Source organism: Triticum aestivum, chromosome 2B (assembly GCF_018294505.1).
Source record: "Triticum aestivum cultivar Chinese Spring chromosome 2B, IWGSC CS RefSeq v2.1, whole genome shotgun sequence".
In the NCBI taxonomy this organism is placed as follows: Eukaryota; Viridiplantae; Streptophyta; class Magnoliopsida; order Poales; family Poaceae; genus Triticum; species Triticum aestivum.
The window spans coordinates 536,477,836-536,505,549 of NC_057798.1; the positions used below are offsets into that span (position 1 = coordinate 536,477,836).

At 48.1% G+C, this 27,714-nt stretch overlaps 1 long non-coding RNA gene across 34 annotated transcripts; it reads left to right on the forward strand.

Moving 5' to 3' along the window:
- Positions 1–27,714, forward strand: LOC123045892 (uncharacterized). Of its 34 annotated transcripts, none has more exons than XR_006421667.1 (14): positions 2–724; positions 825–1,266; positions 1,359–1,578; positions 1,674–1,716; positions 3,339–3,512; positions 3,985–4,160; positions 4,332–4,579; positions 5,350–5,467; positions 5,674–5,749; positions 5,948–6,270; positions 7,819–7,891; positions 8,392–8,502; positions 8,591–8,714; positions 27,700–27,714. It is a non-coding gene; the product is annotated as an uncharacterized lncRNA (long non-coding RNA). The 34 variants fall into 34 exon arrangements; XR_006421666.1 differs by lacking the exon at positions 27,700–27,714 and adding an exon at positions 8,854–9,081; XR_006421665.1 differs by lacking the exon at positions 27,700–27,714 and adding an exon at positions 8,859–9,081.

A 27,714-nucleotide genomic window follows, 5' to 3' on the forward strand; every position in this document is an offset into this window, starting at 1 on the left:
GTCCGATCCCCAACCTCCCCCCATCCCGTCGCCGTTGCTGCCTACCTTGCCTCCTACCGGTGCGCCACCGCTCCCGCCTATTTCCGGCGCGCCATCATCCCCGCCTCCTACCGGCGCGCCGCCGGACCCTCCTTCTTCCCTGGAGCGCCGCCACCCCGCTGCCCCCGCCATCTTCCCGAGCGCGCCGCTGTTGCCGTCTACCCCGGAGCGCCACCGCCCCGCCACCCCCGCCCATGGGACCAGTGGTCCCATCACCGGTCCACCCCCACCCAGATCTGCCGGAGGTGCACTAGATCCTTCCTCACGGCCGGTTCCCACGACTCGGTCGCCGCCCCAACCGCTGTAGCAGCCGAGCACCTCCACTAGGTGCCCCGGCGGTTCGGACCCCCACCTGGCTCCTCCCTCGAACCCAGCGAGCCTCCGCCCCGGCCTACTTCCCGCGCGAGGTCGCCTCCGCCTCCTCCTGGTGCACCGCCGCCTCCACCATCTTCCGACACAAGGCCGTCCCCTCCTTCAGGGTGAGGTGGATTTGCCTGTAATGAAATCCAAAGACATGGCTCAATTTTTTTTCTTTGAATGGCTTCTACCAAAGAAGCATGTCAACACACACCCATGGATGGATGGGGATGGGGCGACGACGGCGGCTGTGGCGGCCTTCTCTCGGTGCTTGCTGATGTGGTGGATATCGATGTCGGTGACGGGTTGCAGCACGTAGATGTCAAAGGTACTGACTCCTTCCATCCTACTTCCCTCACCTCCCCTCCCCTCACCTCATCTTCTTCTTCTGGATTTTTTGATTTGATCCGTGCGGTTAGTTTCTGCAGGCTGCGGGTGTAACGGAGGAGCACCATGGCGGGTGTGCAGGCCATGGCTCGCTATGGAAGGCCCTTCCCTTCCCTCTCTCTGTTCGGGCCATGCTCAGGCACGACGACCTATGGAAGGAAGGGGACGCCAACGACCTATGGAAGGGAGGGAAGGGGAGGCCGGTGAATTGGGGTAGGGGATGCGGGTGACCTGGGGAAGGGCGGTCGGGGGCTGTTTAGCTCGCCGTCGCTGTCGGCAGCCGGCGGACACCACCCGTCGCTTGGAGGACGACAGTAATGGAGTAAGAGGGGGCGTATCGGGAAGGAGTTTTGGGCGATGGGAGGAGGGGAACAGCAGCCGCGCTAGGCAGCAAGCCTCGCCGTGCCGCTTGGTGGCCGAGATGTGGCCGCCCCATGCTCTGATCCGATGGGCCTCCTCTGCTTGATGGTTGCACTTGTTGAGGTTCGTCCTTCTCTGGTTCGCATCTTCTTCATCTTTGCTTTGGATTGGTCGTGCTAATTTCACATGTTTTCCTTTGTTTCGTTCATGTGCAGTTTGGTACGGTTTCCTATTGTTAGCTGTGTCGAGCCTTGGGTCTTGTCTCTTCTTTGCATTGAGGTTAGTCCACTCCTATGTGCTTGCCTATATAATGCTCGGTGAAATGTGTGTGTGTTGATGCTTGTTCTACGGTTCAACCTACTTCTCCTATCACTGTTGCTTCTTCTTCTCGTCCGTCCTGCTGCTTACCCAATGTGCTTCTGCTTGCTGCCTGAGGTAAATAGGCCGTTCTGTTCCTTCTGTGACCGGCGAGTGTTCATTGCATTCCTGTGTGTCATTGTGCTCTGACCATTTTTTTGTGTATTTCATAGGTTGTACGATCTCTTCTGTCGCTGTGTCGTTCGACTCATCAAGGTTTTCTTCTTTCGTTTCTACTACATTTGTGCGTGTTTTACATTCAGTATCTTTTATGTCATGATGTTTGCCTTGGTGATCTTTTAAATATCTGAATGTCGTGTTGATCATTTAAATGTTCCGGATATGGTCGGGGGTTGTGTGTTGTTGGTTCTCGTGCTACTTAGGTTTCATGTATGCGTGTGAGCAGGATGTGTACGCTTGTTTTCTTTGTAATACCTGTTTTGGAGGCCATGGTAGCTCTATGCCCCACGCGCTCCCTCTTTTTGTTTTACACAAAAGCATATTTGTCAAATTCTCAGACTAAATTTTTGAAAGAAACCACAGTTCATTACAACACCAATTATGGATATGGATCCATCTTGCTGCACTGGATGTAATAAGAATTGCATGTGATAAGCAGGCGCCTCCTGTAGGTATGAATTTTTGCTAATATCATTGAATTTCTCCTGAGATCTCTCTAGACCTTTCCAAATGTATTTTAGTTCAGTGTTTGTATTAACTAGCAGAAGAAGGGATGCTAATGGAAAGAATTTGAGATGCATAAACATGAAAGCACTAAAAGATTTGCTCGAAGCAAAGATGGCTAGCCGAGATACATATGGCAAGAATCTTCGGAGATTGACATCTTTTCATCTTCTATTGAGATATACTTGCCCATGGGTCACAACTCATGAAGTTACTTCCTTTTGGTTTTGATTTTGAATTATATGTGTCATAGGTCTCAACTGATGAAGTTACTTCCTTTTGGTGAAGGTCTGAATGTCATCACGATCTTGGCTGAGAGGCAGACATTTTGGAAGGTTCTTGTCTGTATAGATTAGTTGATAGGATGACAATTTAAGTTTATTGAAGCTCTTGTTTAGAAGGCGGGGGTCTGCTTTGGTTTCTTGCTATTTGCCTTTCTCTTAAAGTAATTGACTGGATGCATCCGACAGTTTATAAATCAATAATTTCAATGGTTCTACTTTTTAAATTTATAACTCTTAGGATTTTCTCTTAAAAATAATGTGAGAGTTATTTTTTAGGGGGAAATAGCTTTTGTTCACTTGATAAATCATGTTCGTTGTAATCAGTGTTGCTATATCAAAAAGTAGTGCCTCGTGCCGGGTAGCATCCATGTTGCTATTTCTCCATGTCTTCTTCACCTGAGTAGATTGCCTTCCATCGAACAGGGCTACTATTCTTGATCATAAGAACTGTTATTGTTCTAATTTTACTAGATGAAGCTACAATGGTTAACATATGAAGTGCAGGTTCTAGGTTTGTTATATTAATCATGGCTACAGTTCTTGATCATATGATCTTATATCCTATATGTGCAAATCATGCCTTTAGGTTACTGGAATTTCACTATTGTTTAATTTAGGAACAGTAGATTGATCCGTTATCAAGGGCAACATGAATTATATGTGATTCCGAACCTTTATTAAGTTTCCCTTCTTTTAGCATATTTGTTGCTAACTGAGATAGTACCAAGCACGATCTTTGGTTTGCCATGTACGACACCGCGGAGTCATTTTATTAAGCTGGCATTAGTAATTTTGCATTTTACATAGTTCATGTGCAAGTTAAACGTATGTCCAATAATTACTAATATTAAGTTTATAATGTTGGCACAGTCTGTTATTGCCGTTATCTTCTTGGGAGTACTTGAGAAGGCGTGGCTGGGAATGTGGGGACACGCCATGGCAGAGGCGCATGTTCGGCAGGAGGAGTCAGGGAGGCATGAAGGTGGACATGTGGATGTTATCGTGGCATTGACACATTTCTCTCCACCGATGCTATATACCAGGGTGAGTGAATGCTATCGTGGCCTTAGATGCCCTGTCTAATTCTTGCTTGAATTTTTGGTTTTGTATGCTTGGATGTATGTTCAGTTCCTACATTGTTTTTCTCATGTGGAGTTGAAACCACATTTGGTTGCTCCAATAGCAAATAATTGTATGTTTCACTCTGAAATCATATTGCATATAGAGAGATGTTCATTGTTAGTCATCGGGTTGTGGTATGAATTGACAACTTTCATAGTCAGCTTACCATGTCATCTATTAAGAATCAAGCAAATTTGGGCCTCTAAAAAACACTCAGGTTGACGCAGTAATTTTGGCAAAATGAGATACTATGATTTTCCTCTCTTTAATTTTGAATTACCTTTGACAAGAAAATGTTTCCTGTTTTTTGGTCTAACCTGTCGTAATTTTGTCTTGTTGGTCCATCTATATGAGAACCTTCTAAGTGGAAGTCACATGGTGGAGCCTTTGACAGGAAAATGTTTGTCTTGTCGGTCCATCTATATGAGAACCTTCTAAGTGGAAGTCACATGGTGGAGTCTCAGTATGTCAAGTACAGTTTGATTAAGTACAGTTTGATTAGTATGACAAGTCATGTCAGCGGGATGAATATTTACGAGGTTGATTATCTCCCAGGAAGACAACTAGAAAGTATGTTCGCAATTTCATGACTAAATTATACAATTATATAAATTGTGTTCTACTTGAAGTTTGTCAGTTAAAATCATGTTGACTCGCCTACTGTTTAGTGGCTCTATTTTGATCATATAATTAGGTTTACATCTTGACTCGCTTGATTTGATAAATTCCATTCTTACCAAGGGTCATCATTTGTATATTTCCTCTTCGGAGGGTGATCTCGTCGCCCACGGAGAAGCAATCCAAGGAGAAGATAGTAGGTTCTGCGCCCAACCTCTGCTCCCTATCAAAGGAGGGGAAGTGGTTGCGAGCATGCCATCAGCGTTGGGTCGATGGTGTTGTGCCTCGGCAGCTGGGATCATGCAAGGCAGATGGGAAGCAACAGTGCCGCCTCTCCCCCCGAGCTCCAAATACATGATAGCAGCATCGAGGTGAGCAGTGGCAAAGGTTCCCACCTGAACATATCGAGCCGTGACACCAGTACAGCCACAACCTCCAATACTACTACGACTGATGGCTATCCTCTACCCATGAGTGTTATGCAAATTTGCGTAATTTAACTCCAGTGATGTGGATTTCATTATGTGGTAATTTTGTTTATGTAGAAATTGATGCGTTGGAAATAGTAAATCTGTTATCTTGTTTACAAGTGTGGTGATGCCGATTGTAGAAATTGGGCAATGTGGGATCTCCGATCCTCGTGTTGGTTTGATTTCGCTTTGTTCATCTGACTTAGGAATCATGAGGCTATTCATGTCCAACTGAACACAAGGGTTTTTTTAATACTTTTGGAATATATGCTACTTATGCTTATCTATGCTGAAACTGCATCTGCAAGGCATTGTTTGTCCTGCGTTCCAGATCGATGCCGCTTTATTCATGGGTTGGGTTGTCAGTTTCAAGCCACTTAATTTTTGGGTTGCGATTGTTGTCAATGCTGTTGAATAGTACAAATCAATGATCCTGCGTTTGTAGGTTCTGACCTGGTAGTATCATGTATGTACTCAACAAAACGTGAACTGACAGCCATGGTAGTATTATGATTCCTGGCAACCATGGTAGTATTATCTGTAGTGTTGGCCAGCATGTTTATTTCACAATTTTACAAATATCTTTTCTTCGTTTTGTGTTGGAAAGTTAAGCATGAACCATTTAGAGAATTCAACAATATGACTCATGCTCATCTCCATGTCAATGCTAGGAGGAGAAAAACTGCATTCAGAGGTTACGGAATGGCAATGGGTGGGTTACCTCCCAGGAGCAGATGACTGGCATGGTTAGTGCTCTAGGCCATGAATCTCATGGATCCCATGATACAGGTACATCAAGGAAATTGTAATAAGTTCATGGCACAACATATAATTTAACGTTAGCTTTCTACATTAAATATCAGGAAAAATTTCTTACAATTCATTTACATGATGGTCGGTCCTGTTACATGAATCTTAACAATAAAGATACAGTCGTCTACATTTAGTTTGCTTTTCTATTGCTGGGTAATCCTCTTATGCCATCATTTTCTTAGTATTTTTATGGTGCATGTATCTGGTCCAAATCCGACGGAGACAAGCAAAATCGTGCTGCTTCTTCTTCTTTCGATTGTAAGTGAATCCTTTGATGACAGTGCTATTTTTTGTTGTATTAATACTGCATCTGATTCACACACTTCATCTATCCTTGTTCGAGAAATTGTGCATGTTTTTGCTTCATTAGTCCAGGAAAATCCAGTTGAAAACATTTAGGAACTCAGGACGACACGTATTGATTATATTTCATTGTGATGGCCGTTGCCGACACAGCTACTATGGGTACAAGCAACTTCTATTTCGCTCGTCACCGGAAACCACCGCCCAGATCCATCTCTTCTCAACCATGCCGACGTGGTGGTCAGGGGCGCTTACAACTTGTGAGGGCCTGCATTCTCGCTGTTGATCCGTGATGGCATGTCCTCCCCGCGCCCTAGCCGCGTTTTAGCTGATGGTTTGGGTCTGCCGGTGGAGGGAGAGGGGGCGACCTCTGTCGCTCCTTCTCTCTAGCCTCTTCATCTTGATGAAGCTGTAGGAGTAGAGGGGCATGCGCGTGATGGATCTGCTCCAAGCACCTCAAGCCACGCATCTTCAAGGTGATCACTTCATCCACATTCAATCTCAGTTCCCGCGTTTACTCCTTTTTTGGGGTGGATGGATGCATGATACTCTGATAGTAGCGGGCAGCTGTAGTACATACTACACATTGGCACGCTGAAACAAGCATGTAATTTTCTCAGAAATTTTTATGTCACATGCTAGTGGAGTGGATTATAACATTTGAATGGAACAAATTGTAGGTATTTCTTTTGCAATGGCAGCATAAAGCAACAATTGATATATCATATTTCATTAATGGTTGCTTGAAATATATTAGGGTGTAGATAATTAGCTATTTACCTTCACTTCCTTTTCTTTCCTTTTACATATATTGGGCTGCATAATAGCTTAATTTTGTAAGGTTGACACAAATGATGTAGGGATTAAACGATTGATGAAAAGGCTTGTCATAGAAGAGAGATGGTGAGAGAGAACATAATGGAGTGGAATTTCATGACAAGCTTCCACAAAATTCAAAGAATCTACGGGGATATGAGACAAGAGAGTGAATTCTTTTCACTTGTATCATCTTGGCCCTGTATTAAAAAAGAGAGTCTGGGACTATTATAGGGGTCTTATTTTGAGAAATATTATAAGGGACTATGGGACGGTGCGATCAGTTGCTACCATGGTTATCAATGTATTCGTGAGTAATTGCAGGTTTTCTTTGCCACAAAGGTGCACACATATTGTAGTAAGCCACATGGTTTTGTAGCTTCAGGCATGAGACTAAAACCGTTCTCTATTTTTTCCTTAATTGTAGTCAGTGGGTACCACATATTTCTTTTGATAGATTGTGACATGTTTCTACTTTTTACACCACAATCGTACTCTCGTAGATGGACATGAAGAATATTTGCCTGGTGAAAATGCGATTTTGAGTGCGGTGAATTTTGCCTGATATGTATTCTTGTTGTATGGTGGATGGGAAAGAGCGACACGGCCTTTCCATTTATCCATCACCAATTCCTTCTGATCTTTCCATTCACATCAGCCCTCCGTCGCCGGTGGATGACAACGGCGAGGTGCGGCTGGGACTCCATGAGGAGGCCGCAAATAAGAAATGTGATGGTTTTGTTTCTCTCTTTACATATTTCTTTTTCTTAAGGGCAGACGAGAAAAATTGATGAAACATGTAAGTTGTCAAATTCTTTTGCTTTATCTTGAGAAGTGCAAGTTTTCTAAAAATTGTGATGCAAATTTGGTAAGGTGGTAGAGATCCTCAACATATAATATTGTATATGCTCCTCCTCAGGATGTAGCGAACTAGGGATCTATTATGCTTTTTCTTGACCAAATCCAAAGTACTATTATTAGGAGGTCCACCTGTTCTTAAACCATGTGTACATGATTTCCTTTTTGTATTTGTTTTAGTATATCTTCCAGTCTTCTTAATGATTTTTCACATATGTGTTTCTATGTCAGTGCTGCTCGGAGTGGTGCATACAACGTCGAGTTTTGCTTGGCTGATACACATGTGGACCATGACTTGCTTCCCTTTATTTTGCTCACTGAACAGGTGCCATTAACTCCTACAATTGCAGGTTTCATCTTCTCAGATGCCAGATTATATTCAGTTGAGAGAGATGACAACGAGGTGCATGCAAGTAATGATAGGTACCCCTATCTTACACCTTTTTTGCAATAATTTTTTTGCATGCTTTCCTTGATTTGGTTTCCTTTTCCATGTGCAATGTCAATTTGTTATTCCTTCAAAGTGAGATGAAAATGAAGATTATACTTGTATAACTAAAGTTTGATCTTCAGTCCTACTCCCTCCGTCTGGAATTAGTTGACACTCAAATGGATGTATCTAGATGTATTTCAGTGCTAGATACATCCGTTTGAGCGCCAACTTATTTCGGACAGAGGAAGTACACAACATCCTTTTTAACAGAATAAAAGGCCACAACTTCACCACATATGAGTGTAACTAAATCTCATGTTTCATGCTATAACTTATGTACTAAATTCTATTAACATGACTAATTTTTTTGGTTTTATTTAATATCCCTCTATAACATCTTCAATTATCAAACATGCCAGCATTCATGTGAATGTTGGTAAAATATTCCTGTCCATTTTGGTTCAGTATCAATTAATGTATTTTTCATTAGATATAGGCAGTGGTGGGTGGCGGAATGGCAAGGCGTCCAATCAGATGTCCTGGGTCCGTGAGGAGTTGGTGGCTCTCAACTACAACAATATCATCATGGCAATCTATATTGGTTGATCAATTGCTAACATCCTAACACAGCATGTTTTGAATTGCATTTATTTATGACTAAAAGTAGCCGTTTCTACTGTTGTATTAAGATTTCAACGAGAATGCAGAATCGGCTCTAAGGGAGCAAGGGTGTTCGGCGCCTAGAGGAGTGTTCAGGTTCAAGGATCTGGCCCTCGCCGTTGAGACCAACGGGGTCGTCGCCGAGTACATCTGGTATGTACACATGAACCTCCCTCGACTACAATGTCGCTGATGTTTATTTCTTCTTTCATACTATGTTCCTAGAGAGCACAGTAGTAGCTTCAGGATAGGGGACCAATCCTGCATCTTTTTCTGATTTCTTTTTTATTAGATTAGCACGAGAGCGAGCAGTGCATTGAAGATTTGACCCCTTAAAGTTCATACTACTTATATCCAAAGTTTCCAAGACTTGGTGGGTGATAAGTGACGTTTGTAGTTTGTAGTCTATAATCGTCTTGGTCCCGGTTCCAACTGGTTGGATACATGTTTTACCAGAAAAAGAAAATTGTGTGTTACTAATTCATGTACTCTCAGAAGTAATGTTCCTTTTTCCCTGTAATTGGGGTTCGCTTCATGTTAAATTTACTATAAATTGTATGTGGTGGGATCTAGGATCCTACCTGGTCTAGGGCGTAGGTTGTACGGGAAGGGGGAGGGTTGACGGAGATGCGATTGCGGCTGCCGGCGGTGGGGTGCCGTGTCGTGATGAAGAAGAGGCGGCGGCGGCGCAAGAGGTGGCTAGCAAGATGAACAACACAAGGGACGCGAGATTTATACTGGTTTAGGCCACCATTGTGGTGTAATACCCTACTCCAGTGTGTGGTGTGTGGATTGCCTCTTGGGATGATGAGGAACAGTACAGGGGGAAGAACTGCCTCGCGAGGGGAGGAGTACTTGTGCTGGTGTGGGTGATTCTGGTCAGGGTTCGATTGGTCGATCCCCTGCCTTGAGAGTGGCTAGTCCTATTTATAGAGGCCTTGGTCCTCTTCCCAAATATTGAGCGGGAAGGGATTCCACAATGGCGGGATTTGAAGGGGGACAGCTAGTACAAGCTATCACTACAAAAAAAAGAAACATCCGTGACATTTTGGGCCGAACGAATTTTTTTCCTGTCATACATATGACACTTCTGTGACGATAATTGTGACAAAACCCGGTATCATCATAGATGTGGTGGGATCCTACTTCTATGACAAAAAATCATGACAGAAAATGGGCTTTTCGTCCTGGGCAGGCCGGAGACGCAACTGCATGACATTCTTTGGGCCGTCCATGACGGAAAGAACCGTGGTAGAAGTGAGGGGGAGGAAAATTTCGGGGAGTTGCCGGTTACGGTGGGAGGTCGGGGGCCGAGCGATGCGCGTTTCTCTCGTACACGTGCGATGCCTTGGCTCTAACTGAAACCGAGCGAGGCATTGGGCTCTAACTGAACCCGAGCGATTGCACTGCAAGCTACGCGTTACTAAACCCGAGCGATCGATCGATGGCTGTGAACCGAACCCGATGGAGTGATTCCTTTGCTACTGCTGCTAACTGAAGCCGATCGATTGGATGAACAGAGAGCATTGCAGGGGGGGGGTTGGATGAACAGTGAGCAGTGGCGTTGCCTCTGGATGAATAGGACCCCGTGGTGTGGAGGGCTGGATGAACAGTAAATGGTGGAGGGGTGCCCGTGGAGGGGTGGTTGAACAGGACCCCGTGGTGTGGTGGAGGGCTGGATGAACAGTATACGGTGGAGGGGTGCCCGTGGAGGGGTGGTTGAACAGTAGCCGGTGGAGTAGCGCGCGGTGGAGGCTGGATGAATAGGAGCCCGTGGAGGCTGGAGGAGGTCGATGGTAGCCCGTGCAGGCTGGAGGAGGTCGACGGTGGAGATGAACACTATCCCGTGGAGTCCCGTTTTGCGGTACGCCACACCCCTCCCGATGAACAGGACCCCCGTTTCGACCGTAGCGCTCCAACACAAGTCTGTCTCGTCCGTTTTGCGGTACGCCACACCCCTCCCGATCAACAGGACCCCCGTTTCGACCGTAGCGCTCCAACACAAGTCCGTTTCGTCGGTTTTGCTGTACGCCGCACCCCTCCCGATCAACAAGACCCCCGTTTCGACCGTAGTGCTCCAACACAAGTCTGTTTCGTCCGTTTTGCGGTACGCCACACCCCTCCCGATCAACAGGACCCCTGTTTCGACCGTAGGAGATCCGTTTCCTCCGTTTTGCGGTACGCCACACCCCTCCCGATCAACAGGACCCCGTTCTGAATGTAGGAGGTCTGTTTCCTTACGCCAGGCCTCGTTTTCATCGCCTGTTCCGTCCAAGCCCTCCCGATGAACACGACCATGCATTCCGTTCCAACCCAGCCGGTTGGCTCCCCATGAACACGACGACGGCGCTGTTTCTCCGTTCTGACCCAATCATGTACGTATAAGTGAGTAGGCGTTCGAGACCCTGCCCGTATGTACGTACGTGGCCGTACTTTCTTTCTTGCACCCTCGCCGTTGTATGTACGTGTACATGCTACGTGCGCGCCTATACTACAACACATGTGCGCCTCTACTACGACACGTGCGCGCCTCTACAACGACAAGTATGTACGTACACGTTCGCGACCAGAATGACAACCCTACGTACGCTTCGACTAGGTGGGTCCCGATTGTCAGGCACTTCCTTGCCGGCGAAGATGTAGCTGGTGGGTCCCAGCAGTCAGGGGGGCGAATCGTTTTTTTTGCCCGGACGTACTTCCTTGCGTGCGAAGATGTAGCTTTCTGGTGGGTCCCAGCAGTCAGGGGGAAACGATTTTTTTGCGAAATACGGTAGCCTGTTCGGTGGGTCTCCGCTGTCAGGTGGAGGAATAATTATTTTGCGCATAATAAGGAGGCACTTCCTTGCTGCGGCCGTGGACCCAGCTGTCAGCCTCTCCACGTACAGTCCACGTCCGATGGAAGCCATTCCTTGACCACGTTGACCACGCCGCGCCGAGAGCACCAGGGCGGTGGACGACGGCGAGGCCTAGGAAGGGGACGACACGGAGCCGGGGAAGACGCGGCAGTGGATGCCCACGCGTAGAGGAGTACGAGGGTTCACTGGTTCGCTGCGGTGTGAGGCTGCCATCGCCGCAGAATAACAGGGGGTGTGGGTGAGTAGAGGGATGGCCTGGCCAGCGGTGGGAGTAGTAGGGGCGGTGAGGCCTCCGCCGCATCGCAGCCGGCCACGGGAGGCAGGAGCACGAGGCACGACCGGCGCTGGTTTGGGCGGCTGGAGAAAGAAGACCAGAGGTTGAAGAAGCACTACGGCCGTTGGATGGACATCGTACGGTCACTGGAGCTAGAATCGTGCATATTGACTAAGTTGACAAAGCCCTCCGTCCCCGTCAACTTAGTAGGCCCACAAGTCAGCCTGCCACTATACTGGGTCCCAGCTAACAGGGGGAGTATTCATTTTTTTGTGCGTAATAAGGAGGCACTTCCTTGCGTGCGAAGATATAGCTGGTGGGTCCGAGCTGTCAGCGGCGGTAACGTTTTTTCGCGAAATACAGAGGCCCTTTCGGTGGGTCCCTGATGTCAGGTGGAGGAATCATTATTTTGCGCGTAATAAGGAGGCATTTCCTTGCGTGCGGCCGTGGACCCAGCTGTCGGCCTCTCCACGTACAGTCCACTTCAGATGCATGTCGGTCGTTGACCACGTTGACCAGGCCGCGCCGAGAGCACCAGGGCGGTGGACGACGGCGAGGCCTAGGAAGGGAATGACACGGAGGCAGGGAAGACTCGGCAGTTGTTTCCCACGCGGAGGGGAGTACGACTGTACGAGGGTTTACTGGTTCGTCTGCCGTCGCCGGAGAATAACAACAGGTGTGGGTGAGTAGAGGGATGGCTAGGCCAGCGATGGGAGTACGGTGGGGCGGTGAGGCCTGCGCGGCAGCACAGCCGGCCGCGGGGAGGAGGGAGCAGGCAGTCCCGCCGGCGCTTGTTTGAGCGGCTGGAGCAGGAAGAGCAGAGATTGAAGAAGCACGACGGCCGTTGGATGGACATCCAACAGTCACTGCTTGTGCGTCAACCTTTTTTTAGGAAAGCCTCAAATCTGTGGAAAACAGCATACAACCCATCTGCCATTATTTCTAATAATTTACAGCCCATTTGCTAATTCTTAAGGTTTTTTTGGAGCCCATATTCTTTTTGTTAGCATTACAGCCCATATTGTGGCCACGGTTAAAAAATTATACGAAATTTTGCATATTTCGGTGCGGTCCGAACTGTTTTTAATCCCGAAATTTCGACTCACATTCAAACTGATTTTAAAAATAAATGTATATCAATATAAAATCCAACAAATTCTCCACGCATAAAAATTAATGTAATTTAAAATCTCGAAATGAAAAAAAGATATTTGAAACTAATTGCCGGTTTGATGTGTTTTAAAAATGTACGGCCCATTTCTCATTACTGATAGGCCATTTTCTCGGCCAGCCGAATGAAGCTCTCCTCGTCTTGAAAGATTTGCAGCCCAACAGGCCTGACAAAGCGACTTACTTGGCAAATCACAAAAAACTGGGCTGTGGCCTTGGACCCAGCTGTCAGCCTCTCCACGTACAGTACTCTTCCGATGGAAGTCGGTCGTTGACCACATTGACCACGCCGCGCCGAGAGCACCAAGGCGGTGGACGACGGCGAGGCTTAGGAAGGGGACGACGCGGAGCCGGGGAAGACGCGGCAGTGGATGCCCACGCGGAGAGGAGTACGAGGGTTCACTGGTTCGGCTGCGGCGTGAGGCTGCTGTCGCCGCAGAATAACAGGGGGTGTGGGTGAGTAGAGGGATACCCTGGGCCAGCGGTGGGAGTAGTAGGGGGCGGTGAGGCCTCCGCGGCATCACAGCCGGCCACGAGAGGCAGGAGCACGCGGCACGACCGGCGCTGCTTTGGGCGGCTGGAGCAAGAAGACCAGAGGTTGAAGAAGCACTATGGCCGTTGGATGGACATCGTACGGTCACTGGAGCTAGAATCATTCATATTGACTAAGTTGACAAAGCCCTCCGTCCTCGTCAACTTAGTAGGCCCACAAGTCAGCCACCCACTATGGTGGGTCCCAGCTAGCAGGGGGTATTCATTTTTTGGTGCGTAATAAGGAGGCACTTCCTTGCGTGCGAAGATATAGCTGGTGGGTCCGACCTGTCAGCGGGGGGAACGTTTTTTTCGCGAAATACAGAAGCCCTTCCCACGTACAGTGCACGTACAGTGCGTAATAAGGAGGAACTTTCCTTGCGTGCGACCATGGACCTCGTGGGTCCCAGCCGTCAGGCTCTCCACGTACAGTCCTCTTCCGATGACTCTCGTATGTTGACCACGCCGCGCCGAGCGCACCGAGGCGGTGGACGATGGCAAGGCCCCAGACTGGAACGACCCAGAGATGGGGAAGACGCGGCAGTGGAGTCGCAGACGGAGAGGAGTGGGAAACTTGACTGGTTCGGGTGCGGGGTGGGCCTACACTCGGCAGAGAATAACAGGAGGTGCGGAGTGGAGGGATGGCCTGGCCGTCGGCGGGGTAGCGTTTCACTGAGGAGCGCAAAACAACGCCGCTGGACGCCGAAGGCTGGAGCAGGCGGTTCCGGCAGCGCTGGGGGAAGAAGACGAGAGATTGAAGAAGAATGCCGGCCGTTGGATGTAAATCCAACGCCTTCTTAGGCTTCGACCTACTGGCCCACATGTCAGCCAGTCCATTTGTTTTTTAGTCCATTTGGTGGGCTGGGTGAAACAATGATGTAGCATCTATGCAGCCCGTTTAAATCCCATTTGCATTTTTCTCGAAATCCGCGGACTTGCTGGGCTGGGTGAAAATATCATGTTGGGCTAGACGGAGAAATGTTATAAAAACATAAACACATGATTGCACGTCAGTAAAATCTTTGCAAGCTTATGTACGCAATCACTAGGAGTTAACTTGGCAAGTTATATATAAACAATTATTATTATTATTTTGTAAGAACTTTCAACTTACGAAATAAAATATCATTTTAATTTGATGAGTTAATAGTACGTGGGGTGTTATTATTTTTTAGGCTAGACGTGGGACAGTTGAGTTGGTTCTAGGGGAAAGTACTGGGAGAAAACTCAGTTTACATCGAAAAAGAAAGTGGGAGAAAATTCAGAGACCTGCTGGGTCCACCTGAGGAGAGGAATATGTTGGGAGGAAGGAGATTCAAAGCACGGCAGCCGAGTGAACTAGTTTTTTTTACGGACAAGTGAACTAGTTTACATACATAAGCAAATAGCCACTAAAAAAGCAATCAGGTTAATGGGTTCTTAAAAGAAATATTTCGGACAAAACAGATAATTACGACACATAGGCTAATGCATGAAACACTCAGATGATAAAGGTGCTTATAAACAGATAAAGTACAACATCTAGACCTTCCTGGCACGCTTGATCATGACGCTGCGGCTGTCCGTGTACTCGTCGGTTACGGGAAGCAGACACGCCCTCATGTCCAAGATCTGCCTGTACATGTCGTAGCATGCGTATGCGTCCTTGGCCGCGTAGGTTATGTAGGCTAGATTCAGAGGTACCTCCCACGTGTTCAGGTCGTCTTCTTTCATGTTGGCGTATCAGGGGTCGATGATGGTCTCAGCGAGGTCAACCACGGAGTCCTTCTCCTGCCCGTTGCTGATGATCTTGTATTGCTTCTGGATGTCGACAAGCTTGTTGCACCAGATGGCCGAATCGTCGCGTTCTTCCTTCTCTCCACCGTAGCGAAGGTGCAGTCGGCGCTGCCGATGAAACGGGCGAATGCTCCAGAACCTGGTGCAGCCATAGGACTGAGGCGAGGCAGAGCTTCACCGAGTCCGTATCGTTGGTGTACATCACATTCAACTTGGTGCAGCCATAGGACTGAACGGCGAACTAACTCCTTGCTGAAGTCCATATCCAGCAGGCTCACCCCTCGGATCGCCATTGGAGTCTCTTCGAGTGAACGAGTGTGTAGGCGGCGGCAGCAGTTCGTTTTTCAGCTCTTGGGGAACTGGATTCAACAGTAAGCTGAGTGTGTACAGGCGACAACAGTTACTACCCCTCCCTCGTCCGCTGCACGCCCGGCAGAAGATGCACCCTCGGCGCATTCAAACGCCTCCATTAAGAAACCTACTCCGGCCACACGTCGGTTCACGAGCGGGTCTGTATTGGTACTGTAATAACAGGAGTTAGTGGTCACTTTACTTAAATTTAATTAGCTTTAATAGAAATTTATACTTAAAACAAGCAATGCATTGGCTCGTTCTATCAGTGCCACGGGATCAACATGCACAACAATTAGAATTATTATTCTCAGGACGCACACGATCAGCACATTTGTCGCACTTTCACAAAGATAATACTACCAAGTTTGAACTGTTTGTTATGGTTGTTGTCCTCTGCATCATCATGCCGTGTTTCCCAGCTTGCAAGATTCAGAACCAACAAATAAGATCCAAATAATAAGTACAACAAAGATGCCTACACATCTCATTGATTCCCAGCTTGCAAGATTCAGAACCAACAAATAAGATCCAAATAATAAGTACAACAAAGATGCCTACACATCTCATTGATTCCCAGCTTGCAAGATTCAGAACCAACAAATAAGATTCAAATAATAAGTACAACAAAGATGCCTACACATCTCATTGATTCCCAGCTTGCAAGATTCAGAACCAACCCATTAGAGCCTTTTGATAAAGTGAATATCGGGATTAAATCCATCTTGGCTAGCCATGTCATACAATCGAAGAACTTGGCGAATGCTCTTGACCGTCACAACATCTGTAGTTGAGTATTCCCGTTTGCACAACATGTTTGCACAGCACAAACAAGGAGACAGGAGAGCATGATTTCACTTTAATAGCGGCCTCCTTGAACTCAACCTCCAGCTCCACTAGGATGAGGTCTGCCTGGAGTTCCATGATTCAATTCATGCGCCTTTTTCTGCGGTTCACCTGAAATGAAGCAAAGATTGCATCATTCAGCTAGCAAGAAGTACTTGCTCTTGTGAGCTGGCAGGTTCTTCTTTAGTAGTTGCACTAAAATTGAGGAACATTAAGGTTGGCTGTCCGGCTCATGTAAGGTGCAACTATAATTTTCTTATCCTTTTGTGCAGTTCCACTAAAATAAAGTGCCATTGTGGTGACAGTGACGGCTCCATCTTGCAAAGGCTAATAAAATGTTGCACGAGATTACCAGCAGAACTTGACGGAGATTTTGGAAACTCCAATCACCATTTTGTGCAGTTCCACCAAAATTGAGAGATGTTGCCCACGTGACATTTTAGTTGAACTGCACAAGACACTCATTCCAAAAAAAGTGTTTTGTGCAGTTCACCAAAAGGTCACAATAGCAACAAGGTGAAATGGATATCCCTATCTGCACAAAATGATAGAAAGTAAACAGTTGCTGGTCAATAAGAATATACGAAACATATACAAAATGAAAAGAAGCATCTTAATTATGTTCATGGCAATCACGCAAGGACAGTAGAAATTTTAAAACGTCAGCAATGCTTCATGTTACCAGAAGCATTACGATCAACAATGAGATTCCTCAGATATGGGATTACTTTAATGGTGGCATTGCTTGTTTACCAGACACAGTAAATCAACAGCAGCTAAAGAGTTGGTTTAAGGGCATGGGACCGTGGGGACACCAGGACACTCAGCAGCGTAAAGGAGCAACTTACTTATCATACTGGGGAAAACAGCAGGAGTGCCATTTGTAACACAGTTTAATTGCATCTTATCACTGGAGGCATTAGATTAACAATAACACTGGTTAGACATGTCCCTAAGGTAACAGTGTGATCGCTTCATTTTACATGCGCCCTTACATTAACAACAGCAAAAGGTTGGTATAAGGACATGCGACAGTGGACGCATCAGCACAATGTACCTACAAGGAGGCATAAAGTGGTGATGCCGAGCTTGTTCACGCTATGTGAGGGCAGCAAACCTAATCCTGGAGACCTTTTACTATGTGAGGGCAGCAAATCTAATCCTGGAGACCTTTTACTATGTGAGGGCAGCAAATCTAATCCTGAGACCTTTTACTATGTGAGGGCAGCAAATCTAATCCTGAGACCTTTTACTATGTGAGGGCAGCAAATCTAATCCTGAGACCTTTTACTATGTGAGGGCAGCAAATCTAATCCTGAGACCTTTTACTATGTGAGGGCAGCAAATCTAATCCTGGAGACCTTTTACTATGTGATGGCAGCAAATCTAATCCTGGACATACTCTGTTGACTTGTCCACCAGCCGCCACTTTCTATCCTTTTTTCAACCAATAATAGATCTGTTCCTTATCCAGTTTGTACTGCGTTTTCCCATTATTTCCCTTTTCAACCAAGAGACCGGTTGGGTATCCGGTCTCTACTACTTTCACCATATTATTTCCTCTTTGAATCAAGTCCTAGATTCATGCTACAACTTTCCCCCCTTTCTTCGTTGTTTGAACAAAGCCCTAGATTCGAATGCATGAAGTAGCTTTACCTCTAATAATACTAAAAATTTAGGTGGCTTTGGAAGAGCTGATGGGAGTAGAAAAAGATGCACATGCAGACACGTGGGAGCTGGGGCAGTAGAGCAAGGCCGCTTTCGAAGAACTTATACCTGAGGGTCGCCGGGATGTCGGCGGCGGCAGGTCGGATCTGCGGACAATACGGCAGGGAGGAAGAAGGGTCGGAGGACCTCCCGAGCCGGCGCTGTGTCGGAGAGAACGGCACAGGCAGAGGATCGGGCCCCTCCGACAGCTGTGGGTTTCCTCCCTCGGCGGCGATGACCGCGTGAACGATGCACCTTTTAGTCCTCTACACACACCGGCCGAAGGGATCCGGCCGGATCTATGACCAGCGGTGAGCAGAGAGAAAATGTCGCTACCGCTGTCTTGTTTATATCTGGAGAGGATGAGAGAATGAAGAGAGCAACCCTAGTAAAGCAAGCGCTCAGGCCCCTGCGTCCATATATAGTGGAGTGATTATCTTTTTTCTCTCCACAACAAGCGTTTCAATTTGTGTACGTGGCATTAAAGAAAAGAAACTCTCTATTTAAGGTGACTACTCTACGACTCCTACTTACTATTACCTCCGTCCTGGTTTATTAGTCCCCTATGTAGTTTGTGCTAAATTTTGACAAAAGATTTAACTGACAAAATGTTAGTGCATGTTAACAAAAATTATAACGCGGGGTTCATATTCGAACATAGTTTTCAAATATATAATTTTTTGTGACATGCATGAGCATTTTGTTAGTTAAATTTATGGTCAAAATTTGGCACAGATTACAATGAGGACCAATAAACCAAGACGGAGGTAGTACTACAGTATTGTTCACTTGTGCTCCCCGCCCCTCCATTCATTGAACAACCCCACGGGTGAATAAACATACAGTAAGTACTGTATTTATATAGAACGAACAAGCTCGAACTATTTTCGCTAGTTAAAAGTTGAGGGCGGGGCTTTTCCCAGGCAGTACGTGCGGCAGTTTTTGGGTAGGCGGTTTGACAGAGAGGCGAGGAGGGTGAGCGAGTGGGGCTGTGCGATTTGACGGCGCGTTACTGCTGGAAAGACTTGTGATATGACCACTCACTATAGTCATGAATTACTGGCGCTCCGACCGGGGTGATGCCCCCCTTCCGTTCCACGCTCTAATCTGGTGCATGACACGTCGACCCGGATGCTGGCTCTCCCACATGTCGGAGTAGTAAGAAGGAGCAAAGAATGATGCGGTATATACTAGTACTATACTACTCCCTCCGTTCCTAAATATAAGTCTTTGGAGAGATTTCACTATGGACCACATACGGAGAAAAATGAGTGAATCTACACATAAAATGCATCTATATACATCCGTATGTGGTCCACAGTGAAATATCTACGAAGACTTATATTTAGGAACGGAGGGAGTACTACTCAGGTCGGAGGAGTGCGAACCACGGCAGCCCAGTGAACCAGCCGTGCGAACCACGGTAGCCCAGTGAACCAGCAGTAGAAAACAATGTGGTGATATGGCCATAAAAAACAATGTGCTACGGTCCACACTGTAGCATGTACAGTAACACTCCTCTTTGTTTGGATCCCTGAGTTAGAGCTAGTTTGGGTTGAAATAGCCTCAAATTATCGAAACAAGAGGGGTTAGTTTGAGCTAGTTTGCTCTAACCCAGCTAAAAAAACTAGCCCGGTGGAGAGGTTCTAATTGGGTTAGTTATCCTCGGGCCCACTAAAAGAGAACTAAAAAATCTCACCTGCCCGTACCAGATCGCTCCCCTAAAAAATCTCACCTGCCCGCACCAGATCGCTCCCCCCTCTCGCACGACTCCTCTCTGTTCCCCATAGGGCCGCCCGCCCAAGCGCCGCTCGCCCTCTCTCTCCTCCGGCCGCCCTCTCCTTCCGGCCTCCGCCGCCCTACTCCGGCCGCCCTCTCCCTCCGACCTTCGAAGGTCGCCCCGCTCCCCCTTCACCAGTCGTTTTTCTCCCTCTGTCGTGCGCGGCGGCGGCGCATCTACCAGGGAGGTCGCGAGAGGGGTGAGTTTGTTCGTTCCTTCTCTGTCTCACGGCCATATCATTGATCTTGCTTGCTCTAGCGCTAATTCTGATTTGGAAAAGTAGATCCTGATCAAACTTGCTATAGATTTGCGGTGCACGCATGGAATTGTTTGATGCTGCTTGAGGAGGTAATAAATCTTTCTAGAGGCCCAAAGATTCAGGTCACCTTTCTAGGTATTTCAATTTCAGGCTTGCATTATTTGTAGAGGCCCAAAGATTCAGTTCACCTTTCTAGGTATTTCAATTTCAGGCTTGCATTGTTTCTAGAGGCCCAAAGATTCAGTTCACCTTTCTAGGTATTTGAGTTTCAGGCTTGCATTATTTCTAGAGGCCCAAAGATTCAGTTCACCTTTCTAGGTATTTCAGTTTCAGGCTTGCATTATTTCTAGAGGCCCAAAGATTCAGTTCACCTTTCTAGGTATTTCAGTTTCAGGCTTGCATTATTTCTAGAGGCCCAAAGATTCAGTTCACCTTTCTAGGTATTTAAGTTTCAGGCTTGCATTATTTCTAGAGGCCCAAAGATTCAGTTCACCTTTCTAGGTATTTCAGTTTCAGGCTTGCATTATTTCTAGAGGCCCAAAGATTCAGTTCACCTTTCTAGGTATTTTAGTTACAGGCTTGCATTATTTCTAGAGGCCCAAAGATTAAGTTCCCAGTCGGCGGCAAGCGGCCCTGCTACCCATGCCGGTGTCGACCTCAACTCGCAAGGGCCGGCGTCGGAGGGGTTCCCGGGGCTTGGGCTCTACAGAGCCTTCCTCCAGAGCGACGATGGCGAGCTCCTCCCTCGGTGCGTGAGGGGCTCCGGGCTCCCTCCCTATCGTGAACGACTTCCGTGATGAGTTAGCTCATTCTTTGTTTCATGAAGTGTTTTTTTATTTTGTGAAGCTTGATTGACGACTTGTATGTTTAAGTGGGATATCTCATTTGTATGGACAAAGTAAAAATTATCATGTTTTGCATGCTTGATTTGTATAGATGGTTCGTTTATGTCAATTGTGAGCGGGAGGAGGCCACAGAAGAGCCGGCCACACCAAGAGGGTGCTTGGATCCAAGGGACTTATTTTAGTCTGACTAAAAATAGGGTCCAAAGTAGTCAAATGATTGAGATAGAGCATTTATTGTCAATCTAACCCTGCCATCCATACACCTCTTTGGTTTAGAGTTAGTTCAGGGTTAGAATCTAACTCTAACCTCTAACTGAGTTAGAGTTCTCCTCGTCTCGGTTCATCGCCATCATACTTTCCCCATTCCTGTGTTTTCAGTATCCTGCGAATCAAAGAGGCCCTTTTTTCGGGAAAAATCAAAGAGGCCCTTAGACTGGTTTAGGTCCGGTCATTTTTTATAAACGTGTTATGTCCAAAATTTAATGAACGTGCTCCGGTTTCCATGAAAATAATCCGGTTTCATGTAGTAATTCATTGATTTATTTATTCTTCTGCGGGGGGTTTGCATGTAATTCGTGAGGTCTGAAATGTAAAGTACCCCGGCATATGCTCCGAGTCGTGCATGCACTACGACCCAGATGCTCTATGTCCCACATGTCGGCGAATGGGAGCACGTGGAAATAGCCTAGGAGTACATATAGGAGGATATAAATGCGTGAAAAAATATGTACTGTGAAGCGTAGCCGCGGTTCGAAAAGGAGATCTAAAGTGATGACATCTATAGGTCGCACGCACCCAACTAGTGGTACTAGACATACGACTAATTTTTCCCTCAAAAAAAGAGGCACGAGTGCTCAGTACTCCTATTCTATAAACACGAGTCCCATCTGACAACAGCGTCCGTGCTACAGCTAGCTCTCCTCCCTCGTTTCTCTCTTCTAATTCTAAACTCGGCCGACGCCCGGTGGGTGGGGTGGGTTGCTCAACTGCGGCCCCACCTCACAGTGAAAACGTTACGACTGGAATAAAAATGCCATATACTCCCTCCGTTCGTAAATATAAGCCTTTTTAGATACTAGTTCAAATGGAATACAACATACAGATGTATGAAGACATAGTTTAGAGTGTAGATTCACTCATTTTGCTCCGTATGTAGTAGTCACTTGCTGGAATCTTTAGAAAGACTTATATTTGGGAACGGAGGGAGTACTATACTAATAAAACATTAAGGCCACGAGGCGATGCAGTGCTGGTTACAGGAGGCAAGAAGAAGAGATGCATCCATCGACGACGTCCACCTCCTCGACTCAGGGCGCCGGCCCACCGAACGGCGCCTAAGTAGCAGCGGCTTTCGTGGCCAGGTCGACGTGCTTCTGAACAATGGCGTCCAAAGATTCCAGCCGCTGGAAGAAGGCCAACGTCTTTCTGTCCTCGCTTGCCTTGTAGTGGCCTATGTAGACGATTTCCTCGTAGACGTGGATGTGCAGGTCGACGGTTTCTTGCATGGCGAGGCGCTGCGCGGCGAGCGCGGCCTCGAGGTGCACATTCTTCGTCGCGACCTCCGGCACCTGCAGGGCCACCAGGGCTTGAAAGAGTTCGTCACCATGTAGGCCGATGAGGGTGGCAGGCAATGAGGAGCCTGGGCGCGCGGGCTGGAGCAGTACGGCAAGGTCGTCCGCGCGCTTCTTGACGGCGGTGAACTTGCGGATGGAGTTGACCATCATGTCGTCCATGCGAGAGGCGAAGCCGGCGTCGGCGAGGGCTACGATGCCTGCGGTCGCCAGCACCGTCTGGAAACGCTGCACGGTGCGGGGCCGCAGGCCGGCGCCTTGGATGATTTGGCACAGCCGACTGCCGCTCGCGTCCATCGCCTCCATAGGTGCTTGTGGCTTCTGGTCACTTGGTCTTGGATTGGAGTGAGCAGTGTTGCGCAGAGACTTGGGAGTAGATGGATTGGAGTGGTGGGGCGCCTTTATTATATGAGAGTCCAAACTCTGTTGCATTCACATCATGCTGGCTCTAGTCTGCTTCTCCAATTAATTCCCTCTGCATGTAATTGAGGATGCATCATTGACCGTTCAACGTCTCGGGAACCGCTACCCTCTTCCTCCTTGGCATTCAAGCACCTATGGACCCGTCGACGACGAGGTGCCTATGGTGACTTCGTAAATTTCAAGATGATAGTGCCGTGCGTGTGTGCGTTCATAGGGGTGAGTGTATGCGCGTGTATATGAGCGCTTGCGTCTGTACTGTGTCAAAAAAAACGTAAATGCGTGTCAAAAAGAGACTAGTCAGTATACTCAATATTGTGCACCTCGGAGAGGAAAACGATAGAACTAGTACGTATTTATTTACGGTGCAGATTCACTCATTTTGCTCCATATGTACTCCGTCTCGGTGTAGTCTAGTCACTTGTTGAAATCTCTAGAAGGGCAAATACTCCTTTCTGGTTTACAGGGCTATACTAGCAAGTAGTTGTACGTACTAGTACAATAGTGGGCTCACATAGCAATTTTGTCTCATGCAAGAGCCTGGCTATATGCGTGCTCCAATGTTCGCAACTGCAACGTTCGGTTTGCGCTTGGCTCTTCGCCTCTTCGAGAAGACGAACAATGATGTTACTACTACTGCTTCTACAGTGTCGAATCCACTGCTGCATGTCCGTCCACCGCGAGCGGGACGGATAGCTTGTTGTAGAAGTACTACTAAGCAAAAGCCTGTCCTTGTTTGCGAGCAACAGAGCGCATGGGCGAGGGAGAAGGCGTGTAGTAAACTCAAGCTTCTCCTCGTTCTACAAGTTGACGCGACACATCATAGCACTGGCCCCACATGCTTGCCTCTAAACTTGGCTGAAAGACCCGCAGTGTACAATATATTTGCTGCAACCTCTAACATTTACCCACCACAAATTAAAATATATGTGGCCGTATGCATCGTTCTGATGCAGAGGCCGGGGAGTCCCCCCTTTTCGAAAAAAACAAATTAAAATATATATTCCTGTCTTGACCAGATGAGCGTGCAAACTACAATCACCAGGGTGACAGGTAGGGCCAGAAGACTATTTTAATTTAAAAAAACTTCGAGACGGCCACATAGCATGGAGCCGACCCCAACGATTTTAAGCTTACAGGCACGGTACACGCTATCTAGACTACTCTACACATGAAACTGCCACACGAGCGTCCGGGCTGCGCTTGGCTCTTCGCCTCTTCGGGAAGTCGAACAATGATGGTGTACTACTGCACTGGAGGAGTACTACAGTACGCTTCTGGCCATCTGACACCGATTGAACTGCTGCATGTCCACCGCGTGCGGGAGGGAGAGCGTGTAGCGAAAGCTTCTCCTAGTCTTGCCAGCCACCACGCTCATGGGCGAGGGAGGGACGCTCCTGTCTTTGCGTGTATGACAGGTGGGCCCGACAGGTGTGTGGCCAACCTGTCATACAGCCAAAGGCAGGTGCAGTTAAGTCCGCGAGGGAGAGGATAATCAAACTTCTCGTTGATGTACGAGTTGACGCGACACATCAAAGCACTGCACTCGATATATTTCAATAATTTAGGGTTACCGATGCATTAATTACAACGCATGCATGCATGCCGTGACTCTCCTTTTGATACTTGCATGTGTTGATTTAATGCACCTTGAAGTAGTACTCCCTCCGATTCCTTTTACTTTGCGTATAACTTTTTCTTGTTTTTCTCAGATTAGTCTGCGCGTCCGCGTTGGTTTCCATCTGTGCCCCCGCTCGATTAGTTCTGCCCCCATTAATCGCGCCAGTTTCCAAAGCAGAAAATGGCTACAGGCAAACGCGTGCAGCGCCGGATGCGGCTTGACCGCCTGGGGAAGCCAACTCAAGCGAAAAGGAAGGAGGACCAGCCAACCATTGCATGCGCATTTACTGTCGATATTTATGCAGCTTACTCATGCGCAGGGGCAAATTTGTCCAAAAAACTCAAACTACTGCCTTCCTTGGTATGCGGGAGGACAGTTATGCGCAGAGTATAAAATATGTGATGGTAAAGCTTTGTAATGCCCCGGCCCAAGCGAGAGATGGTTGTGCACGAGGAGGGCGAGATCATGCAGACGGAACAGGAACCGACGAGGGAGCTCACTAAGGTCTCGATGGACCTCACCGTGCTCCACTGCCCCTTGTGCCTCCGCCCCTTGACGCCTCCAGTGTATGAGGTTCGAATACACCTCGTCCATTCGGCTGATTGAGCAAGGTGCAGGTTTCTTGATTGATGTGCTGTTCGATTGATTTCTGCAGTGCAAGGGAGGGCACCTGGCCTGCGCGGACTGCCGCGTCGAGCGCCCCGGGAACCAGCGGCAGTGCCAGAAGTGCGAGCGCGGCGGTGGCTTCGACGTGCGGAACACGGCGGTGGACGCCGTCGTTTCGTCGCTGAGGGTGGAGTGCCCGCACGAAGGCTGTGGGCTCTACGTCACTTACCACAAGCTCGCCGATCACCAGAGCGTGTGTCCGCTCGCGCCCTGCAAATGCCCCGTGCCCGTCTGCGGCTACGAAGGCCCGCCGCCGGCGCTCTACCACCACATCAGCAACGCGCATCCCATGCCCGTGCACAGGATCCAGTACGGCAAGGTGCTCCAGCTGCAAGTGCCACTGTCGGAGCCACGGCTCTTGCTGTTCGCGGAGGAGGACCGCCGCGCGTTTTTCTTGGTCGGCGGCGTGCTCGACATCGGCGCGCCTATCGCCGTGTCGGTCGTCTGCATCAGAGCGGGGGCGTCCCCACTGCCGCACTACTGGGCCAAGCTGTGGGCGAACGGCCCGCCGGGGGAGCCCAAAGGCACGACCGACGCCGTCGAGGTGGAAATGGAGGTGACAAGCAGCAAGGATCCCGGCGACGTCGACGTGCAGGAGCTGACCTTCTTGACAGTTCCGCCCAAGCTGCTGGCCGGGGCTAAGCTTGTGTCCCTCCACATTCAGATTGACAAGCTCACGTCCTAAATGTTTCGACAGTGCCTTCTGTTTATCTTAGTAATATGCTAATATAGGGATTACCTTGGTCTACTTTAGCTTAAGAAATGGTGGGTTTTGGTGGCGATGCAGCAATTACTTCGACATCAGATCAGTAATTTCCAACAGTCGAACGGATATTTTGTGTCTGTTGGATATAAAGTTCCTTTGGGTAAGAAGTACTACTTGTCATCAAAATGGATAAAAGGAGATGTATGTAGACGTATTTTAGTTCTAGATACGTCCCTTTTTATCCATTTTGATGACAAGCACTCCCTCCGTTCCACAATACATGCCTTCCATTTGTCAAAATATAGATGTATCTAGACATGTTTTAGTATATAGGTACATCCATGATAGAGCCAATCGGATGGTTGAGAACACTACAATTCGTAGCTACAGATGCGTGTGTGACTCCCAGATGCAGAGGCCGGGGGTCATCATCCTCCTTTTCGAGAAAAAACAGACGCGTGTGTGAGAGGACGAGTGCGTGCGTGCACCTCTTCTCTTCCTGTATAACGTACTACTAAACTCAGAGTACAAGTTTTTGTGGGTGGCACGATGGTGCGTGCGAGAAGTCCCGAGAGATAGGTTTAATGCGTCTGAAAAAAGGACTAGCCTAGAGCTCGCCACGCGGGTATTTATAAATTTTGAGCTTGCGTCTCGTCACATTCCAAATTACTCCACGCTATATTGCAGACCTGTTCACACCGATCACAACCTAAACGGTTTCCCACTTAGGAGCGTATTAGTACCACGCTATATTGAATTCCAAACCTGTTCACACCGATCACAACCTAAACGGTTTCCCACTTAGGAGCGTATTAGTACTCGGTTATAAATACTAGTATGCCAAGATGACTGCACATTCCTCCTCAACTCCTCATCCACAAAAACAAACAAGTCATTCAGCATCCTTCCCTTGCGTCTGCCATGGCCAGCGTGAGTTCTGGGTCGAGAGATTGCCACCAGGGAGAGGCAAGCATGGAAGCGGAAGCACGAGAGATGTCCCGCCTTGCTGCGAGAGCAGCCGACATGTCCCGCCGCACGGAAGTAGCAGCACAGAGGTCCCGCCGCGCCGCTGAAGCAGCACGGAGGTCCCGCCGCGCCGTCGATGCAGCAGACTGGTCCGGCCGCGCCGCGGAAGCAGCAGAGATGTCCCGCCGCGCCACGAATGCAGCAGAGATGTCCCGCCGCGCCGCGGCGGCCTGGGAAAATTTCTCGCGGGCAGGCGACGACTGTTACAGGCGCATGCATGCGATCGTCCATAGCCAGATGGATCAGATCTCCGGCTTGGCGAGGTTGCAGGACGACGTGAAAGCCTCGTTTGAACAGGCTACCGGCGTCATCCGGCAACTAAGGGAGGGCAATGAGAGGCTCCGGGCCAAGCGCGACCTGCTGAGGGAGAAGATCGTCCGAAGTGCAGACCAGCAGGAGGAGACCAGTGCCTTGTTGAAGAGGACCGGCGTCATCGTCAAGAAACTTATGGACGAGAATGACATGCTCCGCAACGAGCGCCAAAGGCTGGTGGAGGAATCCGTGGATGTTCTCAAGCAGCGTCTTGAGGACACGAAAGAGCTCATCGCCGCTCGCCGCGGAGACTAGTTCCCGCGGCCTGCAGCAACGCATCAAGAAAGTAGAGATCAGCGAGCCAGATCCTTGTCTTCCTTCTTCTTTTGCCCTTGTGTATTTCGGGCGTAGCCGCATGTGGCTTTTTTAATTATCTTTCTAATTATGTAAGACAATTAATCGTCCTTATCTTTCTGTGGAAGATCAATGTTGCGAGG